At 43.8% G+C, this 12,306-nt stretch overlaps 1 protein-coding gene across 1 annotated transcript in view; it reads left to right on the forward strand.

Annotated features, from left to right (window-relative positions):
• Positions 1-3,298: 3,298 nt before the first annotated feature.
• Positions 3,299-12,306, forward strand: part of LOC142775543 (whirlin-like) — a 394,676-nt gene continuing 385,668 nt past the window's right edge. The window contains exon 1 of the mRNA XM_075877002.1: positions 3,299-3,522. The gene's annotated coding sequence lies outside the window, so the exon portion shown is untranslated. The remainder of the gene's footprint in view (positions 3,523-12,306) is intronic.

The raw sequence follows: 12,306 nt of genomic DNA on the forward strand, positions 1-12,306 counted from the left end.
CAGAAGTCAGGCGTGTGGTGTAACAGTGTTGTTTGAAATAAAGAACATAAAAAGCGTCTTTCTGGTCTCTTACCAGCGTGAAACGTGAGATTACTTGGTTGAGAAACGGATAGCATAAAGACAGCCCTTCTTGCCTAACACGCTAAAGCAAGTTCATTCGAGATGTTTGTTCCATTGTAGAGCTCCAGATGAACGTGGCAAATATCCTGTTGATCTTATGAATACTTTTATCTGTGCAACTAAGTGCTTGTAAAAGGTACCTAATTTTAGCAGCCAAAACACGTTACATAAAGCTGACCGAGCCAAAATTGATGTCACTAGCGCCCCATTTTTCGGCTATCGCACGCAGTTTCTTCGTCTTTTCAAGCCAAAACGCTTCACTGTCTTCGTACCTGTGCAATGGTACCCCTAAGTAACGACTAGGTGTCGTGAGCTACTGAATATTTCCAAAGGAACTGGGTATGAGGTCTCCATTACCACGCCATGAACCAACGCTTTTTTCTTTGCTCATTGAGCTCACACTAGTATCACAAAACCGTTCAGTGATTCCTAATAACGCAGTAACACTCTCTTTATCAACAGAAAAAAGGTCAATACGCATACTGAGCTACGCTGGTGCTTGAGACTTGTTGGCAAACTTGCCTTAGGCAGGATTGATCAAATCCCGGCAGTGGCGGCTGCAATTCCGATGGAGGCGGAAATGTTGTAGGCCCGTGTACTCAGATTTGGGTGCACGTTAAAGAACCCAAGGTGGTCAAAATTTTCGGAGCCCTCCGCTACGGCGTCTCTCATAATCATATGGTGGTTTTGGGACCTTAAACCCCACAAATCAATCAATCAAGCCTTAGGCAGGCCTGATGTCGGGAAAGTATTCGCGGTAGTACGACTTATAAAGCGTTTTCAAACGGCGAAAAAACAAAAAAAAACAAACAGTCGTCACACAATGCGAATAGCGTAACGAGTGGGTCGTCCAATGTTCCAACCCATTACAAAAGCTTGCTCTTGTTCCGCTATTAACTGTGGCGCATACCCACTCACTTAAACCATAATTTTTCATCGTCGTAGCCACTGTGCGAACAATTGGCACGCGCTTCCTTGCAAGTGTTTAGCGGATACCACGCTTCTTAGAAGAATGACGAAAAATAGCATAGCGAATGTCGGCCTACTATCCGAAAGTTTATTATTAATGCCCTAGTGGGTATCAAGCAAGCGTGCTTACAGTAGTTACCCAATGAGTGTTTTGAAAAAGCCCTGAAAGGCCGCACATCTAGTTTTCGCTGTGGCTGTGCTGCGGCTTTTTCTTTGGTGAGCTGACTGGAAAGTGGTATATGTAGATAACGAGTGCCATTGAGACGTATTATTGGCGTAGATGTTGTAAACAAGCGAAGTAACAGCTTCCGCGCCCAGAGAAGAAATGCTCCTTACAATGACCGAAACGGTATCAACGGCAACGCGCTGGGAATGCGCAGCGCGGTTCTGTTAAAAGGATTTACAGAATATATCACACTGCTCGCGTCGTCACCAGCTCTTCCTTTTCTCTCTAAACACGATGAAATCTGAAACTACCCAATTGAACTAAACTGGCTCTTGCATATTTATTCTTGCACAAACTTAATTCTAATTTTTTTTCACAAGAACTGCAGGACGTGCCTGGTGGCTGGGAAAGTCACTGTATTCTACTCGTAATTTTCTTCAGTAAAGACAGACTCAGCGAGTAAAAGGAAATCAAAATGTTTTTGGAAATAAAGAAGGGCGAGGTTGAAAGCAAGCATACGCTGGTGATGCACATTCAAAGGATGAAGTAACTATTCTCCCAATTATTCGAATATATATGCCACGATCAGCACTACCGTAAAACCTTCCAGCATGCTCGGCCACACGCTCGCGTGTTGTAGCTCATACTGAGCGCACGCAGTAGTAGCTGTTCTGGTTAGCCCTTGTACCACCTAATTGGGCCTAAAGGTGGTGATATCAGTGGCACTTGCGGGCGATTCTCGCACCAAAATAACTTAAGTTGCAAGCGTTGGTCTTGTCCGGTGCGAGGACTTGGACTTGCACCAGAGGAGCTCTTTCAATTACACTTTCCCGGGTGTGATGTGCTATCTCGTTGATTGGAAAGAATTAAGGTAAGTAAAGCCCCTACACTATGTCTTTAATATCTTGTCATTTACAACTTCCAATAGTGGGAAAGCTTATTAAGCAAAATATATACATTTCATTGCAAAAGAAACGTTGGAACGCAACAAATTTGTGAAAGGCTGCCTATGATTTGTTATAACAGAAAAAAAAAATGTACAGAATTTCCTACTACATACACTGAGATAACATCAAAGAAAAGTACGTGTAATCATTCAAACAATAAACTACAATAAAAAAAGAAAATGGCGCACAAAATAGATTTTTTTTTCCTACAGTATTTGATACGTCTTAGTATGGAAAGAAAAAAAGAGACCGTGTTCAAACATACGCAATGGTAGACATTGTGAACAACAAAGTAATTTGCCTTTTTGTAAAAACGGATGCAGCGTTGTTCGGCTGCTTACGTTACACTAAGCATATTCTGAAGAAGCGTACCTAAACGTTTTCTGAAGAGTGGCCACAGTTAGTATTAAACTCACCCAGCTAAAACAATGGTTCTTGGGACTGTTCAAATTAAGCGTACTGCGGAAGCCTTTTGACTCGTGGTGCTGCGTTCACCCTCTTTATTCTGTTGTTTTTTGGGTAACGCGCAGGCGCACTTGGTTACGTATCGACCGCGCCAGATGCGCCTTCTTCGTGGCCAAGTGCTTGATGCGAAGAGCCATACTATACACTCTTTATGTAGCACGGAATTTCATCGTGAAAATTGAGGTGGCGCCCTCTATTCGCACTTTCCCAAAACTTAGGCCACTATTAATCTGTTTCCCCGGAAAAATGTGTGCAGTTTGTCTTGCTAAAATGAGGCCTGCATTACGTATTATTTATAGTGGAAGAATTGAGCGAAGAAGCTCATTCTTGATGACATATGAACCTGGAAGTTATGATGTCCGGATGTTTCTCAACCAGCACATTAGCTGAAGGAGGTTGTTACCTTAAAAGAGCGTCTACCAGATGGCTCACGGGTCTGATTTTTGGCTTGACCTCTTTCCCGAAAAGAGCATGACTGAGCCTATCCCTCTCTTTCTGAACCTCTGCCAGTCATCCCTATGCTAGGGAAAAAATAGGCAGGCGAGATCGACCGACTCTTTCTCCTCGTTTCGTCGTCCGCGCCCGCCTGCGCCGTTCTCACACCGGCAGTAATACACGTCTGCACGGACGGTTCAAGCGCCACTTCACCACCGGTGGTCGCACCAGCGTGTGCCAGTTGGCGAGTGCGTGCATGTGCTCAGTCCTAACAGGCGGCCGTTGCGGCTGTAACCCATTGCGGCGTGCGCGTTTCGTGTATCATGCAGGCGGGGACGGTTTCGGAACACCGCGTTCCTCTCGACTCGCTGTGCACGGAGGGAAGACTGCTTCTAGGTTGCGTCACTGCTTCCGCTGACGGTGAGATGTCTCGCGTTTATGTCTCGAACGCCTGCTTGGTTCCTTACGTACTTGTATTAGAGTGCGTGTTGCTACCAGCAGTTTACGGCGCAGGCATACATGATTTCATCTTGTATGCCTGCGTGCACTACTGTTGCTTAAGTAAAAGGGCGTTGAATTTAAAGTCACCTCTAATAAGTGATCAAATACAGGCTTCGCACGACACTATGTGTGTGATTTGCGAAAGAGTAACATAAATTATTCTCGACCCGACCACGTTCTTCATCCGTCAGCGAGTGTTTTCTCATTCGCCGTTGAACTGGAGTTACTGTACGGCTGCGCTTGCTTCATTGAACTTGCATCACACGCAAATCACATAAAGCATCATAACCAAGGTTGCATTATTTTTTTTTTCGTGGGATGTTGGGAGATGACTTATTTACTCTGCAGCAGCGCCATAACTTTGTGCTTGAAGCTTGGTTGATTGCCTATCACTTTATTAGCAAGTCTTTCACGCACGAGTAAGACGAATCATGCTAATCGTGTCCATTTTTTTTTCGTAAGTAGGATACGCATGTCGACACTCAACCCGCGGAATATGTTAAACATATAAGACATCATTCCAGCTTGGTGCCTTCCTCCAAGACAACTCCGGAGTACGCTGCCACAGATATGCTTTCAAGTACAGGTAATACTTTGGCGCAAGCAGAACCTGTAAAACTTTTTTGTCAACTTGCTCATACCAGTATTCTGCCGTATCGATAAGGCCACTAAGAAAACGATTGAACTGTGCCGGCATAGTGGTCATGAAATCGCGAACTGCTACGCTGATGAGCTGAACATGGCTACAATAAAAACGTTCATATCCTGCCGATCACTAGGCAGCCAGGCTGTCTTAAAGGCAAGTATTGAAACGAATTGGTTTACATCGGCGCACCATACATAATGTACGGGTGAGTTAGTTTGGCTTCACAATGAAGATCCGTTTTTAAATGAAAACTTCAGTTGTGAGCTTACAGCGCGTGTCCTATCTTCAACTCGTCCTTTCTATATGTTGGAGGACTGCCTATCTCTTCACTTCATTATGACTTATAGCAAAACTGAAAACACTAATTTGGTCAGGACAGCTATCATGAGGAGAGAGAATGAAGGTCAAAGCTTATTTTTTTTTTCAATTCTCGCCGAAATTGCCGCTCATGAAGTCACGGGTTTCAAGCGTGTTTTTTGTTTTTGCAACATTGACTTGACAAAATTTTCTTGAAATTTTGTTTTAAGTGTATATCTTTCAGACTAAAATGGTCATTTTGCCTGTTTAAGAACTATGTAAGAGCTAGCAAAGGCGGTCAAAATCTATGACTTCGTGATGTTTGTCACGAAAATCTTAGTGGGGCCTCGCCATTCGCATTTTATTTTTGTGCGTTTACTGGCTAACCAATCGTCCGCTCGCGAGAAGCATCGGAATTTCAAAATTGCGATATAGTAGTAGAAATATTTAAAAAAGGTTGTTCTTATCTGTCGTCTCACGAAAAGTTTGCATGGAAAATTTAATTTATTTTATTTAGTACACACTGCGGTCCGTACACCAGCCAGGAGGAACGAAAAAATAGGAAACTCAGTGAAAACAAAGTTAACAGGTTACACAGCCAGTTTTTAATTATCTGACAACCACAACTGCAAAAAAAGTACATACTAATTAGGGTGAAATAAATCTACACTGCCAGAAAAATAGAGCACACATTTCCAGAAACAGTCTCAAGCACAAAAGTGAAGTAACAACTGAAATCAGGGGATTACGTTATCTAGTGTAGTACTAACAATGCTGTCTAAGCGAAAAGATGCAACTATTTTTCGAAGTCTGGAATACCATGTGCAGGAAAACCATATGTAGAAAAACATGCCCTGGTGTTCTAGGGTATATGGTGTTTCACATCTAATCCAGAGGCACCGGTATTGCATCCCAGCCACGGGGGCAGGATCCCAATGAAGGCAAAATGCTACAGACCCTCGTACCGAGATAAGAACATGCCAAGATTTCCAGTGCCATCAGATCCACTACGGTGTTCACCACAATAACTTACTTTTTAGATGGAAAACCCCGACAAATATTAGTATTAATAATGCAGGGGACAATATTATTCACTGGGGCCCCACGTGCTGAAACCACGATATTTCAGCCACAGAATTTTCGATCATCAAGTGTTTTTTAACATGCACTAAAATCTACCTTGGTAGCACGCAACGTTACAGCAACGTTGACCTGATTGATTGATTGAAATGTGGAGTTTAACGTCCCAAAACCAGGATATGATAATGAGAGACGCCGTAGTGGAGTGCTCCGGAAATTTTAACTACCTGTGGTTCTTTAACGTGCACCAAAATCTGAGCGCACAGGCCTGCAGCGTTTTCACCTCCATCGGAAATCCAGCTGCCGCAGCCGGGATTCGATTCCGTGACCTGCGGGTCAGCAGCCCAGTTCCTCAGCCTATAGACCACCGCGGCGGGGCTACAGCAACGTTGAATAAAATTTCTAAATGTTGCTGCAACCTTGTCTAAACATGTGGTGCTACCAGAATAAGCCTACAGCATTTCTTCTGAATTGAAGGGTGATTGTCGCAGCCGCGATGAAACACCGTATATTGGGTCCGCAGCCGAGCGCAGTAACCATGGCATACCACCGTGGCGGCGGCCTAAACGCAGAATGCCTGTGGTCGCGAGTCAAACGATAGCATTCTAAGGAAGAACCTATTAGATATTTATTAAAATGACTGCTCGTAATTTAGTGAGGGACGACATTCGTCAACTTCGCCAGCTTAACAGAGACGCTGAAAAGCACAATTGCCATGCCATCCTGAGACGTCTAGAGCCTTTCCTTCGTGGGTGTGCAAAAACACTCGCAATAACAGCACAGAAAGAACTGTTCTCGCTGAACCCGAAAAAAGAAGTATTTGTAAGGAAAAATACGCACGGCTAGCAAACAAAATCAGAAGAAAATTTAATAACTGGCATTCCTGTCAGTGGACCGGCCTTCATTCTATTAAATATGGCTACAGTAAGCCGTTGTCTTCAAGCCCTTGGACGGCACAACAGTTTCTTTATTATTTTTTAAAAGAGTACAAAGGCAGGGGAATGCATGCCGGCACCGCAGCATGTATGCGCCTGAAAAGACCACGTTTACAGCATCTTAAGGAACAGTATCCTCATTCAGTTGGGCAAGTTCATGTTCACAAAGCGCACAATCCGGCACCATCAGTCAAAGCACTAGAATCTTTCACAGTGACAAAAAACTCGAATCACTTCCACTCCTGAAGAGTGTTCACGTGTTTTAACGCAAGCTCCACACATACACACACACATACACGCACACACACACACACACACACACACACACACACACACACACACACACACACACACACACACACACACACACACACACACACACACACACACACACACACACACACACACACACACACACACACACACACACACACACACACACACACACACACACACACACACACACACACACACACACACACACACACACACACACACACACACACACACACACACACACACACACACACACACACACACACACAGAGGTGTTCTACCGCACCGCAACGCTCCTTTATTTATTGCTTTCTTTCTTGTCAAGGTAGTCTTACAATCATACATCATACCTGATTCATACGCGTTGATACATGAAACAAAGATATCACACTTTCATCACTGTCAGTCGTCCTATAAATATCACGCACATAGAAGGTTTGTACGAGACACTCATGAACAGATGGTACTCTTCGTCACAGTGTCTATAAGCTAGCATGCTGCCCCATATCGAATATAGACATAGTGAAAAAACTACATGCAAATTCTAAACACAATTTTCAAAGCGCAAAAATAATATGCCATGTGAATTAAGAGGTACTCAATGTTTAAGGTTCTTTGGAATATGTCCCAGAAGAATCTGGCATTCCCACAATCAATGCGTACATGTTTTTTTTAGTTCCTGACTTGTTGGAAAGAAAATACGCATTTGCCCGCGGTAAATAAATTCTTCTGTTTTCCAGCCGCGTTTTTACTAGCAAATTTCCAGGCAAAAAAAAAGTATCTACGTTGGGTAGGATCCAGAAGTTGTTAACTCGATCATGTGAAAACACCTTAGTCAAGTGTTTGTTAAACATTAGGTTGTGAAGCGGTACACGAAATACTCTGTCAATAAAGTCTTTTTATGTCACTTTTGACGTTAGATAAGTAATCAATAGAAAGCCTTGCTCTTCGGAATGAATATAACACAAATTAGCGGCAGAACGGCGACAAAGAGTATCGTTCCCTTTTCTCTGATGATACAAAAAAGTTTTGGAATGTGAGGGATAACACTGTTTAACACAAACACCATAAAAAAGCATTTCTCTGGTATCTTGAAAACATAAAACGTAATACTTCTTGGTTCAGAATAAGATGACACAAACAAAGCTCTCCTTTTTTGACCCTTCGAAACAAATTCGCTCTTTGATTTACACTCCCGTGTAGAGCTATTGATGAATGTAGAAACTACCATCTGAATTTTCTGAATGATATTGCGCGTACAACAGAGTGCTTGCAAAAGGTACATAGTTTTAAATGGACCGACAACTGCCCAGAACATTAAATGAGATGACGGCAAGGACGGAAATATTGTCACCCTTAGTGACTCAAACGAACCCTTCTCTCTTGTGAGAAGTGAAGTTGCACTTTTAATTCTTCATTGAAAATAAGGAGAATAGTCTGCGGTGCCACCTGGTGGCACAAAAGAAGATTATCTGAGCTGCCCTGCCACGTGAGTGTAAATTATTGTATGCGGTTAACAATTTTCCCATTAGTATTGCAATAGTGTCAGCTTCTTCAGAGTCAAAATATTACTCCATGAAAACGTATTTATAGGGCCGCGTTAGTAGTGCGCTATAAAGTGGCACTGCCTTCGCATGACGTAATGATTCCGCGCTTTTGTACGTGTCCATGAAATCGTACGCGCAGTTTCCACGTCGCTATGGTTTTGGAGTGACGTAGTTTTTTACCAACAGTTTGTCTCAGAAATAACGCGCAGTAACGTTTTCGGTGACTTGACTTGGCTCGTGTGTCGAGAGTAACGTGACGAGACAAGCCACCCACGCCACAGGTGCATCAACCTTGGGCGCAGGTGCACGCAACGCGCTACAAATGCAGGAAAGCTCTAAAATGCCACATCGTCTCATTGCAATAGCATGTTATTTGAAAAAGCAATTGTAAAGCTCAGAGTAAACGTGGTTAAGCAAAATTATAGGAACTCCTGCGAAAGCAGAACAATAGCAGCATGCAGAAGTCGCTAGTAAGGCTACCGTCATTGCTGTCAATTCTCAGCGTTGCTGGACAAAAAGGCACGTCAGTGTTCAGAGCAAATTGAATACTGGCTATAAAATAAGTAATTTCTTTTGGGAGTAACTACTGCAGCTGCGAAAACTGCGATGGCTAAGCTTTTGGTCACGCCGAAAAAAACTTGGTCGAAAATAATCAGTTGTCGGTACCTTCAAGAACCTAAAATCGTGACTTATTGAGGACTGAGAAAAAATTACTGTATGATTCTCGGCCACCTTATTTTTCAGCTTTCTCCCGCAGTTCCTCTGTCTTCTCAAGCCAAAGCAACTTGCTATCGTTATATCTGTCCAGTCGTTCCCCGAGATAATGGCTAGGTGTCGTGAGCAACTGAGTAATTTCAAAAGAAGCAGATACAATATCCTAACAGTCGTTCCAGAAACCCACGGTTTTGTCCTTATTCATCAAACTGCCTCGCAAAACCTTTCAGTTATATCCCTATTGTAAAAACAGCGTGATGCCAGTACGGTTTTTGGCACTGGTACACGCTGAAGACACTGGTACACGCTTGCAATCACTGGCCCTTCGCTGGGCGCACTAGGAAAAAGCTGTGTCGCACTGGTAGGGGTGCTGGCTCAACCGCTGTGATGCTGGCGCGCACCGCGAAGCGCTGGAAGCGCCGGTGAATACTGGAGCACGCACTGTTTCTACTAGCGCAGCTGCAGCGTGCATGTTATTATAGCGTGTGCCATGGTTTGTTTCGGTGTCGTTGAATATAAAACGCTTGATTCGACGGCAGGGAGAGATGCTACCCTAACAAATACCAAGCACACGGAATTTTTGCGGCGCACGTACGTATCGCAACAACTATAATGCACCTTTTTCGCATATGCCCCCGCGTAAACCGGCCATATTCGCATCATCCGTGTATTGCTGTAACGATTCCAAGTAGCAGTGCTTGTAAGCCTGGAGCTGAATGCCACTACTAACAGAAACAGGAAATTGTTTTCGCCGCAAAGTTGACGAAACGTAAATGAGCTCTCTCAATCGCTTCGCAAGGTTTCCCAGCAGAGGCGAGAAAAAAAAAAAAAGCTGTCGTTCGATTCCGCTACACCGAATAAATGTATTTCTGGCCATGCCTATCTTTTTACTTACTTCAGGTAAGAGTTAGAAATGTTCCGAAGCTCAAATGCAGATACTTCAACAAATACCAACTCACCGCGTCGAGAGCGGTCTTACCCAGCACCCGGTCCTGCAAGTATTAAGCCTATTGTGCCAGCCGCGTTTGTATATATGTTACCGGCGCTTCTTTCTTCGTGTACACACAACTTGAAAGTGTGAGAATAACTGTTAAGTATAGTTTATACATTCATGTACCTAAAGCAACTAATTTGTCTTGCGTCAATGTTCGCACAAGGAGCGCTGACGATCGAACGTCGCGCTTTCAGCTACGCAGGCTGTCACCGAAAGCTGCCGGCCGCACATAGCCGGTACTTCTCCGACTGATATGTAACAACACGCAATTTTCAGTTAGTAATTTGATACGCCTTCGTGAACTGACTCCCTGGCATATGTTTTCAGCGGATTGCATTGGTATTTCTATGGGTGTTTTGTTTAAGTGTTGGTATTGATATAACTGCATATATCTCTGTACACTGGCACGCCCGCTGTATATACTGCCAGCGGAGGCCAGAAAAACGGCTGTCGCTAGCCATCGCCACTCCGTATATGCATTTCTGGCATTTATTAATCTTCCACTTACTTCAGGTACAGTTTAGGTAACAGTTAGAAATATGGCGAAGCTCAAATGCAGAAACTTGAAGCATCGACACTCAGCTGCTTCGAAAGCAGCCTTACCTGGTGCCCCGTCTCAGTGAGGCCTATCGTGCCGGCCACGTCGGTGTACCTGCTGCTGACGCTTTTTACTTTAGGCAGTACAACTCTGAATTGTGAGAATGACTGTAAAGTACAGTTAAGGCATTCCTCAGCCTAAATCGACCATTTATCCACGTGTTCGGTGCCCGCACAAGGAGCAGCAACAATTGATGTGTCATGCTTTCAGCAACGTAGGCTTTACTTTCAGCAGCGCAGGAGCCGGTACTTTTCTGTTTCGTATGTAAGAACACGCAATATTGAGGTGGTAATTTGGTACGCGTTAGTGAAAAAACATACTAGCATACTTTTTCAGCGGATTGCATTAGTCATTTCTTCGGCGGTTTCTGAGTTACAGGTATCGATATAACTGCAAATATGTAATCTGGCACGCCGGATGTGTACTGCTACATCGTCGCTTGCGCGAAAACAAAATACTCAATATTCACTCTTGTGCGTAGATATCTACCAAACAAAACATTTGCCCCACCGCGGTGGTCTAGTGGCTAAGGTACTCAGCTGCTGACCCGCAGGTCGCGGGTTCGATTCCCGGCTGCGGCGGCTGCATTTCCGATGGAGGCGGAAATGTTGTAGGCCCGTGTACTCAGATTTGGGTGCACGTTAAAGAACCCCAGGTGGTCAAAATTTCCGGAGCCCTCCACTACTGCGTCTCTCATAATCAAATGGTGGTTTTGGGACGTTAAACCCCACAAATCAATCAATCAAACAAAACATTTAAATCATCTGTATTTGTTGAGCAGTAGCAAGTGCTAGAACGGACTATCAATGAAAAACAAGGACTATTGGCAGCAACAGCTGACAATCTGTGGCTGCTCCTCCAGTCAATTTGAGATTTTTCAGAATTAAGATGTAGATGCTTCAAAAAACTTTGCGCTCTTGCTAATATCCGCACGTTATTTGGTGCCCGGAAGCCATTTTTTACTGTCGAATCAAGACGTGATTGTGATTTCAAAATGAATATCGTGTCAGTCTTTACTGTGCGACTTTTAAACATGAAGTTGAACGGCGCGTTCTTCGGATAAATAGTGATTTTACAACCCCACATGCATATTTTGGCGAGGCGTAGTTGGTGGCGTACTCGGTAAGAGATCAGGAAGTAGCGAGTTCAAATCCCGTCAAGCAATGTTTTATTTTTTACGTTTATTTTTATTTTTATTTTGAATGCGCGTTATCTTATTTATTTATGGCGACTGGACGTCCTCGTTTTAACCCTGTGAAGCCATTTTGCGCATATTATTGGGACGCTGCCGCTCCAGCGTCCCAGTACCTGCGCTGGGAGGCGCTGGTACCAGCGCCATACTGGCCTCATAATCAGGCATGGCGCTGGACGCTGGTACCCAGTGGCGCTGGTTTTTTCAATAGGGACACTACAACGAATTGACAATTTGGATAAACAGCAAAAAGTCAGTATCGTCGGTGTATGCCAAAACACGCACTTCACATCCTGCCACCTCACCTCTTTTTTTCAGATTGCTGATAATAACTCTCTTACAGTGTGCTTCCAAAATGCCTTTACACATGACAATATGAATAAGACCAACATATTCAATTATCTTTACCAAAATATTCTGCAGC

Source organism: Rhipicephalus microplus, chromosome X (genome assembly GCF_043290135.1).
Source record: "Rhipicephalus microplus isolate Deutch F79 chromosome X, USDA_Rmic, whole genome shotgun sequence".
Lineage (NCBI taxonomy): Eukaryota > Metazoa > Arthropoda > Arachnida > Ixodida > Ixodidae > Rhipicephalus > Rhipicephalus microplus.